Here is a 25613-nt window from a genome sequence, read left to right on the forward strand (position 1 = left end):
GAATCTAAACATGACATTTGTTTTTTAATGATAAGTTTTAAAAAAAAAGAATCCTTTAAAAATATAGAAACACAAAGATGTTAAAACCCTTTAACATGAGTAAAACCGCTGCAGTAACCATGGTAACAGCTTCTGATTCCTGCATCTGCTGCTGCACAGCCTCACCTGAACACACACACACACACACACACACACACACACACACCTAGTGTACATCCACCAGCTGGTTTCCTCTCCGCCAAGTCCTGTCAGTGTGTGTGTGTGTGTGTGTGTGTGTGTGTGTGTGTGTGAGAGAGAGCCGGCAGCCTTTTCTTTGTTTAGTTGAAATGACAGCAACAGCTTCTCCCTGTCTGCTGGAGGAGGCCGTCACACACACACACACACACACACACATCTGTGTCTGTGTGCGTGTGTGTGTGTGTGTGTGTGTGTGTGTGTGTGTGTTATTGTGAGTAAATGTGTGTTTATATTTTATGTTTATTTTCAAGATCAAGTTCATGTGTTTGTGTATCTTTTGTTCTTTATTTTTATTTCAGTGTGTGTGTTTGTGTAAGTGTGTGTGTGTGTGTGTGTGTGTGTGTGTGTGTGTGACCCCGCCCCCCCTTTCTCTCGGGCATAATTTGCCTGTTGTCAGCCTGGAGACGGTTGCCATGGAAACCAAGGACGGGGATGATGGAGGAGAGAGAGACGAGTTGATTGGCATCTGTGTGTGTGTGTGTGTGTGTGTGTGTGTGTGTGTGTGTGTGTGTGTGTGTGTGTGTGTCCTCCATGTTTTCCGTTCCCCCCTCAACATCTCTCTGTATAAACGGTTCAAACAGACAGTCAGACTGTTTCATCCTTCGTGAACATTTCGTTTTAAATAACAAATCTTGATCCGATCAGTTTGTTTGATCAGTGGATCTTCAGTCCGAGTGTCACTGATGATTTGATCCTGTTTACACTTTGCTTTAACGTGTCTTGACTCCAGCTGACCTCTTGTGTGCAGATTTAGTTTCTAGTTTCTATTTTTTTTTTGGTGATAAAAACGAGAACTGGAGTCATACGGCCAAGTTACGATGTGACTCGTCTAGTTCTTCTTTGGACAGAATCATCTGCCCAAATCCAGATCAGACATCTGGTTTCACCCCGATCCCTCAGACTTTCATCACTGCTCCTCTGCATTGTTTCATTAGGCGTGTTTAGGGCTGGGCGATATGGACCAAAAGTCCGATATATTCAGGCTGAATATCCATATACGATATAAATCCCCATATTTTTATCTCAAAGTGAGAGCAAATGTTCAGTCAAAGCCGAATATGACATGTCACAAGTAGTTTTATTGAAACCATTTATTTAAGTTAACATAAATACTGTATAATAACAGGAGTAATTTAAAAAAAAAAAAAATCAAAGCTCCATAAAGTGCACATTTAAATAAAAAAATATCTTAAATAAAAATAGCCTATGAAATAAAATAGGCCAATGTGATTGTTAACACTGTAATTCAGAGCCACTTGTGATCTGATCACAGAATCAATGAGAAATTATTCGTATCACAGCCGAGTCCTTCAGCCTTCTCACGTCTCCAAGTATTATATTATATATTATTATATTATATATTATTTAACCCTCTGAACCGGGGCGGGAGGCGAACCAGCGACCCTCTAGCTGTGAGGAGAGATCGCTAACCACTAGACCACCATGTAGCCCCCGAGTCGCCAAACAGATCACCAAAATTCCACCATTCATCGTGGAAAAAAACTGCTGGAACAACTGGAAAAACTGGAAAAAGCAGTCCCCGCCCATCATCACGTCTTCAAGTTGTGAAATACGATCCGCCGTGAACCCGAGGTATTTTATTTTCTGCTCTGTGCTGAATTTATGCTCCGTGCTCCGTCGTCCATCAAAAACAGAAGCTCTGCTCCAGTGTTGGAGGGCTGACGGACGGCAGTATAGATGCACTGTAAAAAAAAACAACTGTTGTTTTTACGGTAAAAAACTGGCAGCTGTGGTTGCCAGAACTTTACCGTAATAAATGTGGTGCAACTTTTTCCAATATTACGGTAAAAGGATATTAGCACTGTTGATTTCACATTAAAGATTGCCATTTTATTGCATATTTGATCCATAAAAAATAAAGAGTTTTTCCATCAAAAGAAACGCTGTTTTGCAATATGATTGACAAGAAAATCTTTATAAATGCTTCATAAATTAAAGATATTATCATTAAATATTACAGTATATTTCTGTTAGAGATATGGTGTTTAGTTAATTTAACAGTGACAAAAAGTATTTATACAAATAATAAATGCAAAAATTATGGCTTGTATATATATTACAGTATATTTTTGCTACAATCACGGTGCCAGTGTATTTTACAGTGAAGTAATGTATTTTTAAAAAACTGTAAAAAAAAAATACTGTTTTGGCTGATATATACATTCACGATGTTTCATTGTTACTTAAACTGAATTAACTCATTTATCATTTTACAGTCTTTTACTGTCATGGTTTAGCAGTTTTTCACTGTAATATCTACAGACATTTTTTACGGTGTGTATATAAGAAAGGATATATAAAAGGTGATATTGTTTTATTGATTATAATGAATGCGTATCGGCTCCACCGACAGATCTACAGCCGTTACTCATTCAGTGGAACTTAGTTAGTATTCACCACCATTTACCTCCACTATCATGAGCAGCTTGTCTCTGAAGTGTCTAATTCACCTATAAATACATATAAATATCTGTGGCTATTGGTGCTGGTGTTTCTGAATTGGACATGTTTTGCAGTGAGGCTCGTTTGTACAGAAAGAGGACGATATGGCACCAAATAGAAGAGTAGCATCAATACGCCGTTAGCTTGGCAGCACGGTTAGAGGTACAGTTCACTGAGAATTACACGGTTTTCCTCATTTATACATGTTTAGCTGCTGCAAAAGCTGCAGAATCCTTTTGTGGATTCACCCCTCAGTGTGCAAAGTTGGAGGACAGAAGAAGAGACTGAATGTCCTCGTGGACGGCTGATTATTGTTTTCAGACAGAGCTGAAACTGAAGCACTCGGCTCCAGACAAAAAGGAGATTTTCCGCAGCGTATCTCTTTTTATCTCTCTCCATCACTCCGGTCTCTCCACCTCCTGCCTCCCAGCAGTCGTCACTCAACAGTCGGCCAACACACACACACACACACACACAAACAAACACACAGACACACACACAAACAAACACACACGTATAATTTCTTCCACTACATCAGCACTGTCTTGTCTGGGTCTTTGTGTGAAAATCTCTCTCTCTCTTTCTGTCTCTCGCCGCTCGTAACAATAGCATGTTGTCTAAACACACACAGCACAAGTGTGTGTGTGTGTGTGTGTGTGTGTGTGTGTGTGTGTGTGTGTGTGTTATTTCCCAAGGCATCATGGGAAAAAAATAAAAAACTGAGACAAAAAGTAGGGACGAGGGAGGAGAGAAAGGACGAGAAACAAGAAAAGACAAGCTCACGGGGGGAAATGGCGCTCTGTGAAAATTTACACACACACACACAAACACACACACAAACACACACACACACACACACACACATACAAACAACAGTGGCAAGATTTAATACGGCGTTGAGGGTATTGAGGGTGTGGAGGTGTGATTTGGGGGGAGTGGGAAACGCCACCGCCGCCACCTCCTCCTCCGCCTCCGGTGAATTGGATCATCAACCACATCCCAAGACGCTCTCACACACACACACACACACACACACACACACACACACACACACAGAGTTATTAGGTGGAGCAGGTACAGCTGGGACTTGGATTTAAAGACAACACCACCTGGCCTGATGGTAGTCTGACAGTGATTAACACACACACACACACACACACACACACACTCGGCACACAAAGGCACAGATGCATGTACACACTCTCTCTTCACATAGACACATGACAGATGAACACACGCCACACATTGGTGTTCTGCTGCTGCTGCTGTGTGACGGCACAGACGGCAGTTTGTTGTTCGGTGTTTTTATCTCAGATTAATGACGAATGTGACAGGAAATAAAACAACAGCGACTTGTTTTCTGTCCGTTCTTTACATCCAGTTTGGACGAAGGGTTGAGGACGTGTGTGGCCTTGATTAGCACGAAGAAACAGCTGGTTCGATGTGTCAGGTTTTATATTAGTGAGAAAATCAAATGTCTTTAATGTTGAAACCCCTTCAAGTAACAAATTCATTATTTTTTGTGAAAATAACCGTGTAAACTCAGATATCTCTTGTGAATTAGCCTTGATTTGCTCTTACTTAGCCCTGGTTTGGTCCAGTATTCATCAACATTTAGCCTTAGTTTAGTCCAATATTTTCTGGTGTTTTATTCCTTCCATGATCTATTAATATCTGGTGATTTATTCCTGGTTTGGTCCTATAGTGTCTGGTGTTTTAGGCTTGGTTTAGTCCAATATTCTTTGATGTTCTACCCTTGGTTTGTTCCGATATCTCTTGTGTTTTAGCCTTGATTTCCCTGGTTTGGTCCAATATTCACCACCATTTAGCCTTAGTTCAGTCCAATATTTTCTGGCGTTTTATTCCTTCCATAATCTATTAATATCTGGTGATTTATTCCTGGTTTGGTCCGATAGTGTTGGTGTTTTAGGCTTGGTTTAGTCCAATATTCTTTGGTGTTCTACCCTTAGAACAAGACCTTTTAGCCTTGATTTGGTCTACCTTTCATTAGTGTTATGGGCCAATATAATCTGGTGCTTTGGCCCTAGTTTGGTCCAGTGTAGTTTGGTGTTTAATCCCTGCCTTATTGAATAATATCTGGCTTTCTACCCCTGATATCTCTCATGTTTTTTCAGCTTGATTTGGTCTAACTTTAATTTGTAGTCTGGCCCTGGTTTAGGGCAACAATCTCTGGTATTTTAACCTGAGTTTGCTCCAGGGTTCTTTGTTGTGTTATTCTGGGTTTGGTCCAATATCCCTGGTGTTTTGGTGCTTTTTTGGTCCAGTATTCATTTCCATTTTAGCCCTAGTTAAGTCCAGTATTCTCTGGTGTTTAATCCCTGCTTTGATCTAATGAAATCTGGTCTAATATATTTGGTTTAGTCCATCATATTTTGGTGTTTTATAGCCCTGGTTTAGAACAATAATCTCTGGTAATCAAACCCTTTTTTTCTCCAGTGTCATTTGGTGTTTTTCCCTGGTTTGATCCAGTATTCTGTGGTGTTTTATCCCTGGTTTGATCCAGTATTCTGTGGTGTTTTATCCCTGGTTTGGTTCAGTATTCTGTAGTGTTTTTTCCCTGGTTTGATCAAGTATTCTGTGGTGTTTTTTCCTTGGTTTGGTTCAGTATTTTGTGGTGTTTTATCCCTGGTTTGGTTCAGTATTCTGTGGTGTTTTTTCCCTGGTTTGATCCAGTTTTGTGTGGTGTTTTATCCCTGGTTTGATCCAGTATTCTGTGGTGTTTTATCCCTGGTTTGGTTCAGTATTCTGTGGTGTTTTATCCCTGGTTTGGTTCAGTATTTTGTGGTGTTTTATCCCTGGTTTGGTTCAGTATTCTGTGGTGTTTTTTCCCTGGTTTGATCCAGTTTTGTGTGGTGTTTTATCCCTGGTTTGATCCAGTATTCTGTGGTGTTTTATCCCTGGTTTGGTTCAGTATTCTGTGGTGTTTTATCCCTGGTTTGGATCAGTATTCTGTGGTGTTTTATCCCTGGTTTGGTTCAGTATTCTGTAGTATTTTTCCCCTGGTTTGATCCAGTATTCTGTGGTGTTTTATCCCTGGTTTGATCCAGAATTCTGTGGTGTTTTATCCCTGGTTTGGTTCAGTATTCTGTGGTGTTTTATCCCTGGTTTGGATCAGTGTTCTCTGTTGTTTCAGCCCTGGTTTGGATGAGTTTTCCCTTTGATGTTTCTGTAATGTTTTCACCATGTGAAGATGAGGAGTGATTGAGTGCAGGGTGACTGGTGTCATAAACACATAGAAGCTAACAGATGCAGCCTGGCTTCTTTATTTATAGAACAGACACACGTCACTGATGCTAAATGGTTTTTAGTCCAAACAAAAAAAGAAGAAGAAATCACCAACAGAACACACAAACACAGTAACCTGATTGTGTCGAGTCTCTTGTTTGGTTTGATTCCAGAAGTGGGAATCACTCGTCACCTTTCACTTCAACAACAAACTCAAACAGAGTCACACAGCCGTCACAGCGCAGTAATATAATACTTTACTGGAGTCTCTGCTTGATGAGGAACTTCAGGAATCCCTGTTCTTCTTACTATAAGGAAGTTTAAACAAGACGTTAGTGTTACTTCAGACAATAAACACCTTGTATGCTTGTTTACACCATTCAAATCCTGATCTGACAGAATGTTTGGAACAGGATTCTTGTACAGGAGTGGCGTTGGCACTAAGCTTGTTTTTAACATGCTGCAGCGAGCTCAGTTCTTTTGTGACGCACAGAGAAGATACAAGTGTCATATTAAACCAGACAAACTAAGGAATCCACTGGCGACACCCATGTTATGGCCTCTTGGGAAGGTCAAGGTAATGCTCCACATTTGGGCAAAGGACAACCCGCAAAGCCATTTTTAAAGAGGTCACTTGATTTCTGACCACAAGATATCTGAAAGAAAATGTGTTCTGTGTTTCATACATGCCCTCTTTCTGTGAATCCAATGTATTTTGGGGCAGAAACCAATCAATCAATCAATATCCTTTATTTAACCAGGTAAAATTCATTGAGATTGAAATCTCTTTTTCAAGAATGACCTGGCCAAGAAGGCAGCACCGTGATAAAATAAGAACAATCAACCACAATTCTCATACACCACATTCAACATCAGTTAAAGTACATACAAGATCAGGGACAAGACTATATGAAGATTGAAATGAGTACAGTTAAAAATGAAATAAACAAATGACAGATGAATGCATGAACCATGCAGATAGCGAACATTGTCATGGGGGAGTTCCCCAAGGCTCCATTCTGGATCCTCCACTGTTTAACATCTACATGCTTACAACAGATTCTACAAATTTTGGAAAACAGCAAATAAGGATTGTCATAACTATGCATACGACACACAAATAAACATAGCTAAATCAACAGGGAACAATGGTCCTATACGTGTGCTGATTAAGTCAAATTTTGGCAAGGGAAAACCTGCATAGTCATTTTCAACCGGGCCCCTTGATCTGTAAATTTAAGATATCTGGAATGAAAATGTGTTCTATTTGTCTCCACGAGTCTTTACAGACATGTCAACTTTATGCTGATAACATGCAGATCGGAGAAGAAAACATGGAGGTTTTATCATGTAGATAAGGAAACAAAATTGACATGCGGAGTTCCCCAATGATAGACATTTTCAACGGGGTCCATTGACCTCTCACCTCAAGATATCTGAATAAAATGGGTTCTCTGGGTACATACAAATCTCCCGTTTGCAGACATGCCCACTTTATGCTGATAACATGCAGTTTAGGGCGAAAACCATGATTTTTTTTTCATGCAGTTTGTTATTTACATGTCTGAGTGGACAAAAATGACATGCGGAGTTCCGCAAGGCTCCAATCTGGGGTCTATTCTGTTTAACATGTACAAGCTTTCTACAGATTGTGAAAAGTTGTCACAACTATGCATATAGATAGATATAGAGACAGTTTGAAAATATGAGAAATAAAGCAAGAGTCTGAACTCTTGCTTGTCCAAGTGATGTCTAGGGTTCTCTATATCTATCTATATGCATAGTTGTGACAACTTTTCACAATCTGTAGAAAGCTTGTACATGTTAAACAGAAGAGGCCCCAGATTGGAGCCTTGCGGAACTCCGCATGTCATTTTTTATCCACTCAGACATGTAAATAACAAACTGCATGAAAAAACCTAGACATCACATGGACAAGCAAGAGTTCAGACTCCTGCTTTATTTCTCATATTTGCAAACTGTCTACCTTTATTTTGTTGTAGCACTTGGAATTACTTTTAGGATGATGAACTAACAAAAGTACACTCTACACACTTTTTACTTTTTTTAAAACGTACACAACACAAAACATGACTGAGCTCAGTGTTGGATCAAATTTTGAGATATTTTGTTGAGAAACAAGGAGACAGTAAGGAGGACGTAAACAAAGACACACAGAGATAAACAGTGACAGACTGTTGAGTCGCTGAATTCCCCTGATCACTCACACACACATACAACACACACACACACACACACACACACACACACAGAAAGTTAACACACATAGAAACAGTGATTTGATGTTTAATATGAAGAACACATGAACCCCAGAGACTCACAGAGCTGAGGGGATTCACTGTCTTTGTGTCTGTAAACTCAGTGAGGCTGTTGGGAAAACAGAAAGCCCAGAGCTCACACTGACACACACACACACACACACACACACACACACACACACACACACACACACACACACACACACACACACACACACGAAGCAGTAGAATAAAGTAGAAACAAAGCAGAATAGAAAGGATCACAGTACTTCCCCTGACATGCTGTGCAGCACAGAAGTATAAAGTTACATAAAATGGAAATAAAGTAAAACTACTTTAAATATAAATGCATTTAGTCACATATTCTATGGGATGCTATATCACTCAATATTACATACATAAATAATACATAAATATGTATTTGAAATCATTAAATTTGCCTATACGATAAATAAATATGACTATAAAATAAATACTGAAATAAATAAATTAGGCAATAAATATGTAAATAAATGTATTTATAAATTTGTTAATGAGTCAAATTTGTTAAATAAATAAATAACTTTTATTCTTATGTTTTATGTTTGTCAAGGGAATACCTTTATTTATTTCAAAGGACTTTTATTTCATAATTCTACATTTATTTGTTTTATTGGACTGTAACTGCACAATTTTATGTTTTTCTACTTCAGGGGACTTTTATTTTATCATGTATTTATTTATTTATTCATTCATTTATTTATTTATTTCACAGTACTTTAATTTTATAATTTTGCATTTATTTATTTAAGGGGACTTTATTATTTTTCACCATTTGTTTATTTTAGGGGAGTTTTATTTTATTTACTTTATATTTATTTATTATAAGAGAATTTTATTAAATAATTTCAGTTCCACATTTAATTTAATATTAATTGCCACATTTATTTATCATAGAGAGATTTTTCTTTCATAATTATTTTATTTATATTTATATTATTATTATTATTATTATTATTTATAATATTATTATTATTATTATTATTATTATCGTGTGTTCTTGAAATGTACCTATTGTGACATTTGATACACTTGATGACTCTGACATTATATTGTGTATACATTGTTTTGATATGTCATAGTTTGTATCTAATTTTTATTTATTTGCCTTTTATTATTATCTTTATTATTTGTGTATGTATGTTATTTGTCACTCTGAAAACTGACAATAAAAATATATTTTTTTTTAAAAAGAAAAGAAATAAAGCTTTTGACTTCTGAGCTCAATGAAATTTAAAAACCCTGAAACTTAAACTGAATTAAACTTTTGACCTCAGCATGAATCAGAAAAGAGAATCTGAATGTGAGTCTGAATGTGACTGTGAGGAGCTCCAGGTGAAACGGTGTGTGCAGCATCAGGCCTGCTGCACTGGGCAGCTCCCAGTCTCAGCCCAACCTTTACTGGGTAAACAAAGGCGTCTGAAAACAATAATACAATAATATTGATTTGAGGAAAGATGTCAGCGCTGAGCGTGATGCTGACAGTGATGCTGCTCTGTTTGTTTCAGCGGAACAAAGCGGAGAGCAGCAGCATCAGCTGGCTGATTAGCATGGAAAACAAAAGCACACACACTGCACTCATTCTCTTTATTAACACGCTGTTGTCTTGTTGTAATGACACCTAGACGCAAACAGGAGGACGCGTTCTCACACTGAGACGATGACAGACAGCCGAGCACTGATACTCCAGGCCCATAGCAGGTTTTTACCCTGCCAGCGCTGATCGCTGCCACGCTCCGACCACGCCGACACGCAAACTTACAGGAAGTTCATCCCTGCTCTGACTCCCAGAACCTGGTCTCACAGGAATCCGTGGAATAGCCACGGATTAACTCAAATTTCCGTGAAACTGACACGGATTTGGCTACAATGCAAGTTAATGACAGTCATATCCCGTGGCTATTCCATGGATATTTGTTCATATTGGTTTGTTCCAAGTCACGTGACTTTCAAGGTCCCAGCGGTCAGAACAAAAAACATGGCGGACAGTTCTCTCATTTTTAGTGAAAAAAATCAATATTTTGACTTAGTTTCTGCATAAAAATGGATTTTGATCACATTTCTAGCAAGAAATATATGTTTTATTTTCTAAATATTCACTCAGTGAATGTACATAATCACTTTGTATGTTGGAATAGCCACGGGATATGACTGTCATTAACTTGCATTGTAGCGAAATCCGTGTCAGTTTCACGGAAATTTGAGTGATTCCGTGGCTATTCCACGGATTTTGAGTTAAACAAATCCGTGGCTATTTCACGGATTCCTGTGAGATCATGTTGGACTCTCATCTTCATCATATTTTTGTTGTGCGTTTTTTTCTGTATTGTCTTTAAAAATCGCAATACAATATTAATTGTATCTTTAGTAACTGATTACTTACTGTGCGAAAATTAAATGTCAAAAGTAAAATTTTTCCCTCTGAAGTGCAGTGAAGTAGAAGCATTAAATGAAATACACACGTGTCAGAATCTTACTTTTGAGTTCTTTTGTGAGTGCTTTTGTGTACATTTGTAATTTGATTAAATGTACTAAAATAAAACTGTAAATAAGGAACGTCTGCAGAGATTTAAAATGCAAAGAAGAATAAAAAAAATGTTGTTTCTGTCAGAAAACAAGTCTTTTCCTCCTGTCATCTCCTGCTGAGTGTGTGTGTGTGTGTGTGTGTGTGTGTGTGTGTGTGTGTGTGTGTGTGTGTGTGTGTGTAAATGTAAATGACATAGCACCTCGACAACGTAAAGACACAACAACACTTGCATGGACTCTGATTACTGAGGTAAATACACAGCATGGGTGAGGCAACTCATTGTGTGTGTGTGTGTGTGTGTGTGTGTGTGTGTGTGTGGCAGCAGGGACAATGACAAACAGAGCTGAAGTCTGTGTCGTCTCGTAGTGGGATTGTTTTCGTGGAGCAGGGGTTTGTGGGTAAACACGGTGATGCTGCTGGAAGTTAAACATGTTGTTAAAACTCAGAGAGATTTACAAAAAAACTACGGTGGCCCTGAGAGATCAAAGCTCAGGACACAACTCGATTAAATGAAGAAATGACAACATTTAGAAACAGTACACAACCAAACAGAAACTGTTGGAAACACTAAAGTGACATAAAACAGAACAGGCCCCAGAAAGGAGCCTTGGGGAACTCCGCATGTCATTTTTGTCCGTTCAGACGGGCAGATTGGTGTTGTATGCCTTGAGAAAGTCTCTTCTGTTCATTCTCTAAAACCACACATGCTAAAATTGGTTCTTTTTAAGCACTCAAGAATTAATAAAAATGTTCAACACCTCCCAGAATTTTACATCAATACACCTTCAGAACAAGAGAGAAAAATCCATGCTGTGATTAGGTTTCACTTTTGACATTTAGTAGATTTGTGTATTTTGTGCGATTGTTTGTCAGCAGTTGTGTTGTGTTGCTGCTTATAGTGAATCTAGTGTGTCAGCCCTCCATCCTCTGAATGCTCCAGGTCTCTAGTTGGTGGTTGTAACGTTTCATGAGGCTGTGATTATCCTAGAGGTCCCAGCAGCTCATTTTATACACTGAGCTCAAGTTTCACTCACTAACATCATCAACATGAAGAACATTGGGCTCATTGAGTCCACAAGAGTCTCAGCTTTACACTCAGACCTGATTTATGCAGCTCACAGACTGTTTAGGGACCCCAGGATGCACAAAGATTCACACAAAAGAGGACACAATAGCACATTTTACTGCATTTCTCCTGGAACGTTATTGTGGTTGGTACCAATCAATTAGAGGACCCAGAATGGAGCCTTGTGGAACTCCACATGTCATTTTTTTTTTGCTATCTTCATGAGAAAAACTGCATGGTTTCTACCCCAATCTACATTTGGGTACGAACAGAACATATTTTTATTCAGATATCTTGAGGTCAGAGGTCAAGAGTCTCAGCTTTCCAGTCAGACCCGATTTATGCAGCTCACAGACTGTTTAGGGACCCCAGGATGCACAAAGATTCACACACAAGAGGACACAATAACACAACGTAACGTTACTGTGGTTGGTACCAATGGGTTAGAGGCCCCAGAATGGAGCCTTGTGGAACTCCGCATGTAATTTTTGCTCCCTATCTTTGTGAGAAACCTGCATGGTTTCTGCCCCAAAGCTCCATTGGAGTGGGCGTGTCTGTAAAGAGGAGACTCATGGATACACATAGAACACAGTTATCATCCGGACAACATGATCTCACAGGAATCCGTGAAATAGCCACGGATTCGCTTAACTCAAAATCCGTGGAATAGCCACGGAATCACTCAAATTTCCATGAAACTGACACGGATTTGGCTACAATGCAAGTTAATGCCAGTCATATCCCGTGGCTATTCCAACATACAAAGTGATTATGTACATTCACTGAGTGAATATTTAGAAAATAAAACATACATTTCTCGCTAGAAATGTGATCAAAATCCATTTTTATGCAGAAACTAAGTCAAAATATTGATTTTTTTCACTAAAAATGAGAGAACTGTCCGCCATGTTTTTTGTTCTGACCGCTGGGACCTTGAAAGTCACGTGACTTGGAACAAACCAATAGGAACAAATATCCATGGAATAGCCACGGGATATGACTGGCATTAACTTGCATTGTAGCCAAATCCGTGTCAGTTTCACGGAAATTTGAGTGATTCCGTGGCTATTTCACGGATTTCTGTGAGACCAGGTTGGATCTTTTAGTTATGTTTCATACCTGATATATCTTTAAAGGGTTAAACTCCTCCAGGGCGCTGCTGCCTCTCTGTTGTTGTTGTTTTTGTATATTTCTGGTTTTGCAGGAACACAAAGATGTGAAAATACCATCACATCATAATAATGACTTGATGTTAACGTGTTGGATCAAGCGGGCAGCAGCTGGATGTGTTCGTCCTCACAGCTTCTCACTGTCAGCGTCTCTTTCTGTAGGAACACAGATGTGAAGAACGTCCACATGTTAAACTGGATTTAATGTGTCGCTGACCGCCGTCACACCTGACAAACCGCCACATTCATCTTCACAGACAGGTACAGCTGTTATATCAGGAGCTTTCTGTCAAATATTTCTGACTTTTTGGTCAAAGATATTAAACGGAACGTTTCCAAATGAAAAAACCTAATGAAAATAATAAAGAAAAAGCATATTTTTGAATTTAAAGCCGTAAAATAAATACTAAATGCATAGATCATAAATTAATATATTTAATAGAAGAAAAATAAATTACCAAATCATAGGTGACAAAAAGTAGAAAATTTGATCTTTTTATTTATATAACTTGTTCAATTTAAATTAATCAATTTAATGGTATTAATGACAAAAAAATTGTAACTTTTTCTGCAATTTTATAATGTGATTTTTTTATTAAATGAACATAACTAACTATATTTTGGATATTATATGGCATTTTTATGAAAATAGTAGTAATAGTATTTTTCTACGATCTTAAATGCCAATTTATTATAAATTAAATCCATATAACATACAATATAACTAATATTCTGTGACATTTTATGGAATTATTTATGGAATACTTTATTATGAGTTTTACAAACTTTTTTATGACATGCTAAACTATGACTTTTTGTGATTTCTTTATAGCTATAAGTTGTACACTACCGGTCAAAAGTTTTAGAACAGCCCAATTTTTCCAGTTTTTTATTGAAATTCAAGCAGTTCAAGTCAAATGAACAGCTTGAAAGGGTCCAAAGGTAAGTGGTGAACTGCCAGAGGTAAATAAAAAAAGGTAAGCTTAACCAAAACTGGAAAATAATGTACATTTCAGAATTATACAAGTAGGCCTTTTTCAGGGAACAAGAAATGGGTTAACAACTTAACTCTATGGAGTCTTGGGCTATTTTGTCCATTTTTGAATTCTTTTCATGTCTTTGTAAGTCATTTTGTGTCTTTTTTAGCCATTTTGTGTCTTTTGGTGTCTTTTTTTGTCATTTTGTGTCTTTTTTTTAGCCATTTTGTGTCTTTTGGTGTCTTTTTTTGTCATTTTGTGTCTTTTTTAAGTCATTTTGTGTCTTTTTTTAGTCATTTTGTGTCTTTTTTAGTCATTTTGTGTCTTTTGGTGTCTTTTTTGTCATTTTGTGTGTTTTTTTGGTCATTTTGTGTCTTTTTTAATTCATTTTGTGTCTTTTTTTGTCATTTTGTGTCTTTTGGTGTATTTTTTTGTCATTTTGTGTCTTTTTTGGTCATTTTGTGTCATTTTTTAGTCATTTTGTGTATTTTTTTGGTCATTTTGTGTCTTTTTTTAGTCATTTTGTGTCCTTTTTTTGTCATTTTGTGTCCTTTTTTAGTCCTTTAGTCAACATAAAATGTGATTTTGAATCTTTTTTTTACTTTCAAAACACTATCATGCTCAATAAAGAATTTTAAATGTTGCAAATGTGCATTAATTTCAGAGTACACTGAGACATTAAACTGCATCATTTTCAATTAAATTCTGGAAAAGTTGGTGTGTTCTAAAACTTTTGACCAGTCGTGTATATGATCCTACAACTTTTTATGACATTTTTATAGATTTTTGTCCGGTCTGAATCCTATTTTTCTGTGTGTGAAATCGTGTGTCCTTGTTGTGGAGGGTTTGGATTTAGAAAGAAGAGAGGAAAGATTTAGATTCAGCAGATATTTTATTTCTCCCACGCTGCCTTCCTCCCCCCTCCTCCTCCTCACACTCAGCTTCTCACCAGATGAAAAGCTGGAGAGGACAACAACGGCGGCGATGGCAGCACGACACGTTCCCTCGCCGAGCAATAAATCTCTCAGCTGTGTAACACGATCCCGGCGGTGTGATACCTGCTCCGACTCAAACACAGACCTGTTGTCTGAGCCTGAAGATGAAAACAGGAATAATTGGCCCGGACAGACAAACCGATGATCTGCCGGTGTTTGTGTGAGATGACAGAGCGCTGAATCACCAGGAGGACTCCCAACATCCTGATTCACACTTCCTCTGAGCTGCTGCACCACAACAGGACTACAAACCAGACAGGAGAACTACAACTGGCTGTTAGGACTCTGAGCCAGAGGAGCCTGGAGCCAGTGTTGGGAAAAGTTCTTTTACTGGGTGTATTATACTCTCTGAGTCCTGGTAGTCTTGATGGAATTGTCCAAAAAGTGAAAGTGAGGAGCATTTATGGGTACAAGTCAGGAACCGGCCTACCTTACATATCTCAAGGGTGCTGAATCCCAAAAAAAAATTGTTCCCAAGCAAAATTTGGAGTTTTTGACCTTCTAATTTGTATCAAATGGCCACCAAATTGCCCATCTTGCTCAGTCATTGGACCATTTCCCCTTAGTTTTTTTGTAAGTAGACAATCAAAGATGAGGAAATTAAGTTTCTGGATCTATAGTCTAGGGTCAGAGCAAGGATATAGTGGAGGCTCAGTGCCTTTTTTATGTATATATATGTATATATATATATATATATATATATACACTACCGGTCAAAAGTTTTAGAACACCCCAATTTTTCCAGTTTTTTATTGAAATTCAAGCAGTTCAAGTCAAATGAACAGCTTGAAAGGGTCCAAAGGTAAGTGGTGAACTGCCAGAGGTAAATAAAAAAAGGTAAGCTTAACCAAAACTGGAAAATAATGTACATTTCAGAATTATACAAGTAGGCCTTTTTCAGGGAACAAGAAATGGGTTAACAACTTAACTCTATGGAGTCTTGGGCTATTTTGTCCATTTTTGAATTCTTTTCATGTCTTTGTAAGTCATTTTGTGTCTTTTTTTGGTCATTTTGTGTCTTTTTTTAGTCCTTTAGTCCAACATAAAATGTGATTTTGAATCTTTTTTTTACTTTCAAAACACTATCATGCTCAATAAAGAATTTTAAATGTTGCAAATGTGCATTAATTTCAGAGTACACTGAGACATTAAACTGCATCATTTTCAATTAAATTCTGGAAAAGTTGGTGTGTTCTAAAACTTTTGACCAGTAGTGTATATATTTATATATATATGCAGAATACCAACTTTTAAGGTGAAATTAAGCATTATTTGTGTCATTTTTTAAGGCCGACATAAATATTCAATCAATATCACTTTTAAATGTTCCAGTTGGTATTTTGCATACATATAAATACATAAAAAGACACTGAGCCTCCACTATATTCTTGCTCTGACTCTAGACTATAGATCCAGAAACTTAATTTCCTCATCTTTGATTGCCTACTTACAAAAAAACTAAGGGGAAATGGTCCAATGACTGAGCAAGATGGGCAATTTGATGGCCATTTGATACAAATTAGAAGGTCAAAAACTCCAAATTTCGCTTGGGAACCATTTTTTTTGGACTCAGCAGCCTTGAGATATGTAAGGTAGGCCGGTTCCTGACTTGCACCCATAAATGCTCCTCACTTCTTATAGGAGGCCTTTATTCTGAAATCCGTCTAGACTATTGAGTTTCACTGCAACATAAAAAATCTGTATAAATCTATATATAAAGTAGCACAATCAGAACAACTCAAACACGTCTTTGTGCAGAATAACACAGTCAGAACGACAGAAATCAGAAAAAGCACAAGTTGAATCGTTTTTCCAAGTGACACAATGAGACGAATGTTCTCCATTAAAGGAAGTTCAAGCTCTAACCATAATTCCTGGTGTTACAGTTTTTTCTACAGTAAACAATGTATTTTTGTTTGTCTTTTTCATGGACTTTGGAGAACATATTATGTACTATTACCATGTTCAATGTAACATTATAAAGTGTAATTTGGCATTTCCTGGGTTTTTTTTTACTTTTGCGACATACTATACTATGACTTTTGTTAATTTAAACTTTTTGGACATACCATAAAATTGTATTTTGGGGTTTTCTTGAATAAAAACAATACTATTATAATGATCAGCGTGCTACTCTAGAGCGTTTTGAAATTTGGGAGAAAAAAAAGTCAGACGATAGTATCGTTAGTATCGTTTTCTGTCAAAAATGGTCAAATTTTAAAATGCCTAAAAATTACTTTATTACAGTCTATTGATACATATTAGAGCATATTTCGTCCGTAAATGACAGAAAAACACCATATTATGGGATGTCGAAAAATTGGACAAAAAAACAAAAAGTCATACTATAGTATGTCGATTTTTTTTGTCAACTCTTGGTTGAATATCAAATATATATAATAATAATATATTAGCTAAAAAAAATGCTAAAAATGACTTTATTGTAGTCTGTTGAGTTGTATAGTTTGTGTATTAATGACAGAAAAACACCATGTTATGTTATGTCCAAAAAACACAAATTTTTTGTCAAAAATGGTCAAATTTTAAAATGACTTTATCATAGTCTGTTGATTAGAGCAGCTGTTCTCAACCTTGGGGTCAGGACCCCAATTGGGGTCGCGAGATGATTTCTGGGGGTCGCCAAATCATTTTGGAAGTCAGCTCTGTCTCCACTGTGTTAAAGTGTTCATGTATTTTAGTCTTTTTGGTCAATTAATGTATTTTTTTTGGGTCATTTTGTGTCTTTTTTCGTGTCTTATTTTTCATTTTCATCATTTTGTGGTCAATTTGTGACTTTATTTGTCATTTTATTTCTTTTTTTGGTCATTTTGCGTCTTTTTTTAGTCATTTTGTGTCTTTTTTTGGTCATTTTGTGTCTTTTTTTAGTCATTTTGTGTCTTTTTTTGGTCATTTGTGTCTTTTTTCATCATTTTGTGTCTTTTCTGGTCATTTTGTGTCTTTTTTCATCATTTTGTGGTCAATTTGTGACTTTATTGGTCATTTTATTTCTTTTTTTGGTCATTTTGTGTCTTTTTTTGGTCATTTTGTGTCTTTTTTGGTCATTTTGTGTCTTTTTTTAGTCATTTTGTGTCTTTTTTTGGTCATTTTGTGTCTTTTTTTAGTCATTTTGTGTCTTTTTTGATCATTTTGTGGTCAATTTGTGTCTTTTTTGGTCATTTTGTCTCCTTTTTTAGGTCATTTTGTGTCTTTTTTGGGGATCTGTACTGTGCGTGTGAGATTGTGTTCAGTGAGCGGGGGTCATGGACAACATGCATGTTAAATTGGGGGTCGCGACTCAAAAAGGTTGAGATCTACTGGATTAGAGCATAGTTTGTCAATAATTGACAGAAAAACAGCATCTTAATGGGATGGACCAAAGCTTCCAGACGTGATGGAGCTCTGGAGGAGACTTGGTTTTGATTCTTATCGTTGGACGAACCTTCTACAACCTTCTTCCAGGTCAGATTCAGACGAGATGAACGTGCAGACAGAGACCAGGAGAGACAGACTGACATGCACTAACGAAGGGGGATTTTTAGATCAAAAATTCTTTATTAATCAACATTTCAGTTCATCATTTTACACATATCTTTTTTTTTACATTTCATATTTTGTTTCGTGCCTCTCATTGTTTATGGGATGTCAAACAATGGTCACATTTTAAAATACCTAAAAATGCTAAAATGACTTTATTATAGTCTGTTGGTACATATTAGAGCATCGTTTGTCCATAAACGACAGAAAAGTACCATATTATGGGATGTCGAAAGATTTGGACAAAAACCAAAAAGTCATACGTATGTCGTTTTTTGTCAGAAATGGTCAAATTTTAAAATGCCTAAAAATGACCCTGTCAAAAGAAATCATACTATAGTATGTCCTTTTTTTTTGACAAAAATGGTAAAATTTTTGAAATACCTAAAAATGCTTAAAATGGTCTGTTGATACATATTAGAGCATAATATGACCAGAAATTACAGAAAAACACCAAATAATGTGATGTCCAAAATCTGACAGTATGTTGATTTTTGACAAAAATGGTAAATTTTAAAATGCGCAAACACAAAACTTTATTCATCTTGAAAAATTGACACAAACCCTCAACGTTTCGTTTGTAACAATTATAGTCTGTTGATAAATGTTATATTATAATCTGATCAAAAATGTCATAAAAACACCATATTATGGGATGTCCAAAAATTGGAGAAAAAAAAAAAAAAAGTAATATGTTGATTTTTGTCAAAAATGGTCAACTTTTAAAATGGCTAAAGTTGGGAATAAAACAAATACTTTATTATAGTCTATTGATACATATTAGAGTTTGTTCACCATATTCTGGGATGGCCAAAAATTGGACATCAAAAAAAAAAAAGTCATACTACAGTATGTCGTATTTTGTACAAAAATAAATAAATAAAAAAAAGGTAAAATTTTAAAATGCCTCAAAATGCTCAAAAGTCTGTTGATACATATTATAGTATAATCTGTTCCAAAATTAGAGAAAAACTGCAGATTTTGAGATGTCCAAAACTTTATTTATCTTGAAAAATTGACACAAACCCTCAACGTTTCGTTTGTCAACAAAAGAAATATTAAGTGTACAGAACAGATTTCCACTACTGGAGCCATATAACAACATCTATAACACGTTAATAACTCACTATCAGCATGCTCACACTCAACTCTCTGCTGCAAGACAAAGTTTGAATTAAATCTCCTGCAACCGGACTGCAGCCAGGAGTGTGTGTGATGAAATGTGTGTGTGTGTGTGTGATGAAATGTGTGTGTGTGTGTGTGTGTGTGTGTGTGGTGTTTGCAGGCTGCAGTCATCCAACAGGGCTAGTTGAAACTAATCTTGATATGTTGAACAAGCAAACCGGAGCATCAGCATCCCCCCCCCCCCCCCCCTCGCCCACTCTGATAAATAATAAACGACCTTTGAGTGGCTCCAATTTATGAGCCGGTGAGAGCAGGGGCCCGATAATGGACTAATTAGTTGTATCTCACATTAACTGATATCGGACACTCGGCTCCTCAATGCTAACTTTTATGTCTGGGATCTGCCCCGGGGGCCCCAATTTGGGACACCCAAAATGGAGCAGGGAGGAGGGTAAAAGGGGTAATTTTCTGTTCCGGTGAGAGTGGTGGAGGAGGGGAGGGTGGAGATATTTGAGGAGAAAAAGGATCGACAACTACTACAACAGGTATTTCTGTGTATCAAAGCTTCCACAATCCCCAATGGAAACAAAACCAGAGGAGAAAATGCACAAACTGACAAAGTGGATTCTGGTTGTGCAGCAGCAGCAGCAGCAGCAGCAGCGGTGGAGGAGGTGGAGGAGGAGGTGGAGGAGGAACAAGGCAGGGCGGTGAAAACAGGTGAGGCTTTGTTTGGCTGAGTTTCTGAGGTAGATCCATATCAGGAATCCTCTCCCGCTCTGCCTCGCGCTCTCTCCGAGGCGGATCGGTTTACGGCGTGGAGACTTGCTGTCGCCTCTCCCTCGGCTGACAGACAGGCAGGAAGGAAGGAGAGGAGAAGGAGAAGGAGAAGAAGAAGAAGAAGAAGAAGAGAACATCTCAGTTATAAAAACACAACAACATGACCCCCCCCCCCCCCCAAAAGAAGAAAAACATCAGATGAGATAAAAGTTTGATGAGCCCTGAGGGGAAACGGGGACGAGAACCGGATCCTGATAAGAGGCGACGAGCTGCAAACAGAGAGCTGCAGATAATACGACGTGTACAAACAATCATAAACAGCATGAAAATAGCAACAAAAGAGCGGGACGGCCCCGTGCACACGATGAGGAGATATGGTGACCCGCGGATTAAACCGACTAAAGAGGATTTATGAGCTGTCGGCACGTCGTCTTCACGCTGCAGCACCTTGTTTCCAAACACTCAACTGATTTCATATCAGATTACCCACAAATAAAAGAAATCAGATGAATGTTATTAAAGTCTGGAGACGTGTGAGCAGCTCTGAGAGGCTGCAGATTCTTACCACAGCATGCTAACATGCTACTATGCTCACCCTTTCATTTTAGCATTTAAGCATGCATGCTAATCTAGTCATGCTAATCTGAATAAACTAAACATCATTCTGCTATGAGTATGTTTGAGCATGCTAACATGCTGAAGTAATGTTAACCATCTCATTTTAACCTCTAAAGTATTTGGTCATTAAGCTATTGGGGTTTTTGTCTGGAGGAAAAATAAAAAGTCATGACGATTTTTGTAAAAAAAAAAAAAAAAAAGTCAAATTTTAAAATGCCTAAAAATGCTTAAATTTTAACAATTACAGTCTGTTGATAAATGTTATATTATAATCTGATCAAAAATGTCATAAAACTTTTAAAATGGCTAAAGTTGGGAATAAAAAAAATACTTTATCATAGTCTATTGATACATATTAGAGCATAGTTTGTTCACCATATTCTGGGATGGCCAAAAATTGGACAACAAAAAAAAGTCATACTACAGTATGTCGTATTTTGTACAAAAATAAATAAGTAAAAAAAAGGTAAAATTTTTAAATGCTCAAAATTGTTGATACATATTATAGTATAATCTGTTCCAAAATTAGAGAAAAACTGCAGATTTTGAGATGTCCAAAAATGGAAAAAAACAAAAGTCATACTACTCGTCAAGAAATCCGATGAAAGATCTAAAACGGACACATTTTTATGGAGGTTTATGGCAAACAAAGCAACAGGTTTGTTTTTCGCTGAAAGAAAATAAAGAATATAATATAAACTAAAGCAACTCAGATCACCAACTAGCGAAATGCACTGCAAAAAAAGGAAAGTTGGGTGAACTCAAAATTTCAAGGCAACAAACTTCGATAAAATTTTAAGTTGGACAATTAAACTAAATATTTTAAGTTTTGTTTTTGAGTTTGCTCAACTCTGAATTTCTCTGGCACGATTGTAACGACGCTATGAATGTTAGCTAATGTTGTGACCACACTTTAGAGTTAGTATTGATACGCTAATGGCTACTCTTGTAGCTGTAACAAGCAGCGCCGCTAGCATCAGTTAGCCGCTAGCATCAATTAGCCGCTAGCATCAGTTAGCCGCTAGCTTTCGCTAATGACCAAATTTCCCAACAAAGAAATAAGAGTTATCAGAACTATTGTCCCTTGTTGTGAACCCCAACTTAAAGATATAAGTAACAACAACTCACCAACTTGTTTTTGAGCAGACAACTGGCTTCCTTTGTTGTGCTAACTTACATTATTGCCCTAAATGTCAATAATTTATATTTCCAAGTTTTACCAACTTAAATCACTGTTTTAGGCCAAAAAATACAAGTTGGCTTTTTTGCAGTGTAGTTTTGGCAGCTACATGGTAATTACCTGATGAAATAGAATTCAACTCCATTTTTGACAATAAAGAGGTTTCAATAAAGTGATGCATGGTATCTGTACAACCGTTATAAGTCATTAAGTAATAAATATTGTATGTTTTATGAGCAAAAAAAACATGCAAACAGAACTATCATTCACTTTTAGTGCAAAAAAACTTGTTCTCTCTCCTGAATAAGAGTGATTTGATGTGTGAATACTTGTTGAGCAGCACCATCTCTGCTTCGTCCCTCTCTCTCTGACTGAAGAGTGTTTGTTCTGGAGTTAATCCCTGACATGACGTCTGGTTTCTGCTCGACACTGAAAGTAATCCAGTCCACCACACAAAGAGAGAGGAGGCGGGTGACACGGGGGAGGAGGTGAGGAGGAGTCAGGGGGAGACGGGGGAGGAGGTGAGGAGGAATCGGGGGGGAGGGGGGAGACGTAAATGTGAACAGTTAAAGTGAGAGGTAAAGGAGGTAGAGCAGGTTTGGATAATTAGTCACCTCATTTCCAATTAATTAACACAGAACTAACCTGGGCTGCAGGTGTGTGTGTGTGTGTGCGTGTGTGTGTGTGTGTGTGTGTGTGTGTGTGTGTGTGTGTTACGTGACACCTTGTGCTAAAGTGTTTAACAAATGACATTTCTGTTCAGACATGTTGCAGCCTCTTCCCTGCTGATCCAGAGATCTGACATTCAGCAACACAATAATGTGACTAATAACAGTAATAACAGTAATGACTCTAAAGGGATAGTTCAGGGGTTTTGTTTGGGGTTTTTTCCAAATCTTTCAAGAATTTTACTTATGCAATAATGGTATTTTTCAAGTCTGCATATCTTTTAAGTTTGTGTATTGTTTTAAGTCTATATATTTAGCTATTTCTACTATTTTTATATACATACATATATACAACTGGAATTTCCCTCCAGGAATCAATAAAGTATTTGTGATTCTGATTCTGGACAAGTTGATTTTGAAATTCTAGGTTCTCACAACCGAACTGGATTCAAACTTTTTCTTGTGGGGACTCATGACTCGACTCAGACTTGCACTGTAATGACTCAAACTGGTGCATTCTGGTGCAGGATGACTCTGGTTTGCACATTGATGACTCTGGCTCTTCTTTGGTGACTCGGACTTGGAATCGAACACCGGGAACTCAGGACTGACTCGGACTTGAATTGGTGACTTTACTACACCGCTGGCCCTCACACACGATCAGAAACCATATTGCAATATTAATTATTTATGAAAAACACAATCTGGACTAGAGAGGTACAATCTGGACTAGAGTGGTACAATCTGGACTACCGAGGTACAATCTGGACTAGAGAGCTACAATCTGGACTAGAGAGGTACAATCTGGACTAGAGTGGTACAATCTGGACTAGCGAGGTACAATCTGGACTAGAGAGCTACAATCTGGACTAGAGAGGTACAATCTCCCACCACCTCCTCCATCCCCTCTCCATCCGTCTCACACAGCTGATCGGTGCGATGGGTCGCCATCTGGACTAGAGTGGTACAATCTGGACTAGGGAGGCACAGTCTGGACTAGAGAGGTACAATCTGGACTAGAGTGGTACAATCTGGACTAGAGTGGTACAATCTGGACTAGAGAGGTACAACCTGGACTAGAGTGGTATAATCTGGACTACAGAGGTACAATCTGGACTAGAGAGCTACAATCTGGACTAGAGAGGTACAATCTGGACTAGAGTGGCACAATCTGGACTAGAGAGATACAATCTGGACTAGAGTGGTACAATCTGGACTAGAGTGGTACAATCTGGACTAGAGAGCTACAATCTGGACTAGAGAGCTACAATCTGGACTAGAGAGGTACAATCTGGACTAGAGTGGTACAATCTGGACTAGAGAGATACAATCTGGACTAGAGTGGTACAATCTGGACTAGAGAGGTACAATCTGGACTAGAGTGGTACAATCTGGACTAGAGAGGTACAATCTGGACTAGGGAGGCACAGTCTGGACTAGAGAGATACAATCAGGACTAGAGAGGTACAATCTGGACTAGCGAGGTACAATCTGGACTAGAGAGATACAATCAGGACTAGAGAGGTACAATCTGGACTACAGAGGTACAATCTGGACTAGAGAGCTACAATCTGGCTAGGGAGGCACAGTCTGGACTAGAGAGATACAATCTGGACTAGAGAGATACAATCTGGACTAGAGAGATACAATCTGGACTAGGGACGCACAGTCTGGACTAGAGAGGTACAATCTGGACTAGAGAGGTACAATCTGGACTAGAGAGCTACAATCTGGACTAGAGAGCTACAATCTGGACTAGGGAGGCACAGTCTGGACTAGAGAGATACAATCAGGACTAGAGAGGTACAATCTGGACTAGAGAGATACAATCTGGACTAGAGTGGTACAATCTGGACTAGAGAGGTACAATCTGGACTAGAGTGGTACAATCTGGACTAGAGAGGTACAATCTGGACTAGAGTGGTACAATCTGGACTAGAGAGATACAATCTGGACTAGCGAGGTACAATCTGGACTAGAGAGGTACAATCTGGACTAGTGAGGTACAATCTGGACTAGCGAGATACAATCTGGACTAGAGAGGTACAATCTGGACTAGAGAGCTACAATCTGGACTAGGGAGCTACAATCTGGACTAGAGAGGTACAATCTGGACTAGAGAGATACAATCTGGACTAGAGAGCTACAATCTGGACTACAGAGGTACAATCTGGACTAGAGTGGTACAATCTGGACTAGCGAGGTACAATCTGGACTAGAGTGGTACAATCTGGACTAGCGAGGTACAATCTGGACTAGAGAGGTACAATCAGGACTAAAGAGGTACAATCTGGACTAGAGAGATACAATCTGGACTAGAGAGATACAATCTGAACTACAGTGGTACAATCCGGACTAGAGTGGCACAATCTGGACTAGAGAGCTACAATGTAGACTAGCGAGGTACAGTCTGGACTAGAGAGCTACAATCAGGACTAGAGTGGTACAATCTGGACTAGCGAGGTACAATCTGGACTAAAGAGGTATAATCTGGATTTTAAATCATGATTTTAACCTAATAGAGTATAATTCTTACACCAATGGGTGTGGGACCAGAAACTGTCAGATGTATAAATAAACAAACATGAGGACCATACTCCATCATCTGTGTGACAGGATTACCCAGCAGCCTTTGTGGTTGGAGGTCATGTTGCTGCTGTTTGCTGGCTGCATCGATCATCTTGTGACTTTGAGTTCTCTTCTCCTCCGCTGA

At 38.0% G+C, this 25613-nt stretch overlaps 1 protein-coding gene across 1 annotated transcript in view; it reads right to left on the reverse strand.

Annotated features, from left to right (window-relative positions):
* Positions 1-20324: 20324 nt before the first annotated feature.
* foxg1a (forkhead box G1a) overlaps positions 20325-25613 on the reverse strand; it is a 34466-nt gene continuing 29177 nt past the window's right edge. Inside the window, exon 2 of the transcript XR_009395879.1 lies at positions 20325-20500. The gene's annotated coding sequence lies outside the window, so the exon portion shown is untranslated. The remainder of the gene's footprint in view (positions 20501-25613) is intronic.

Source organism: Centropristis striata, chromosome 16 (assembly GCF_030273125.1).
Source record: "Centropristis striata isolate RG_2023a ecotype Rhode Island chromosome 16, C.striata_1.0, whole genome shotgun sequence".
In the NCBI taxonomy this organism is placed as follows: Eukaryota; Metazoa; Chordata; class Actinopteri; order Perciformes; family Serranidae; genus Centropristis; species Centropristis striata.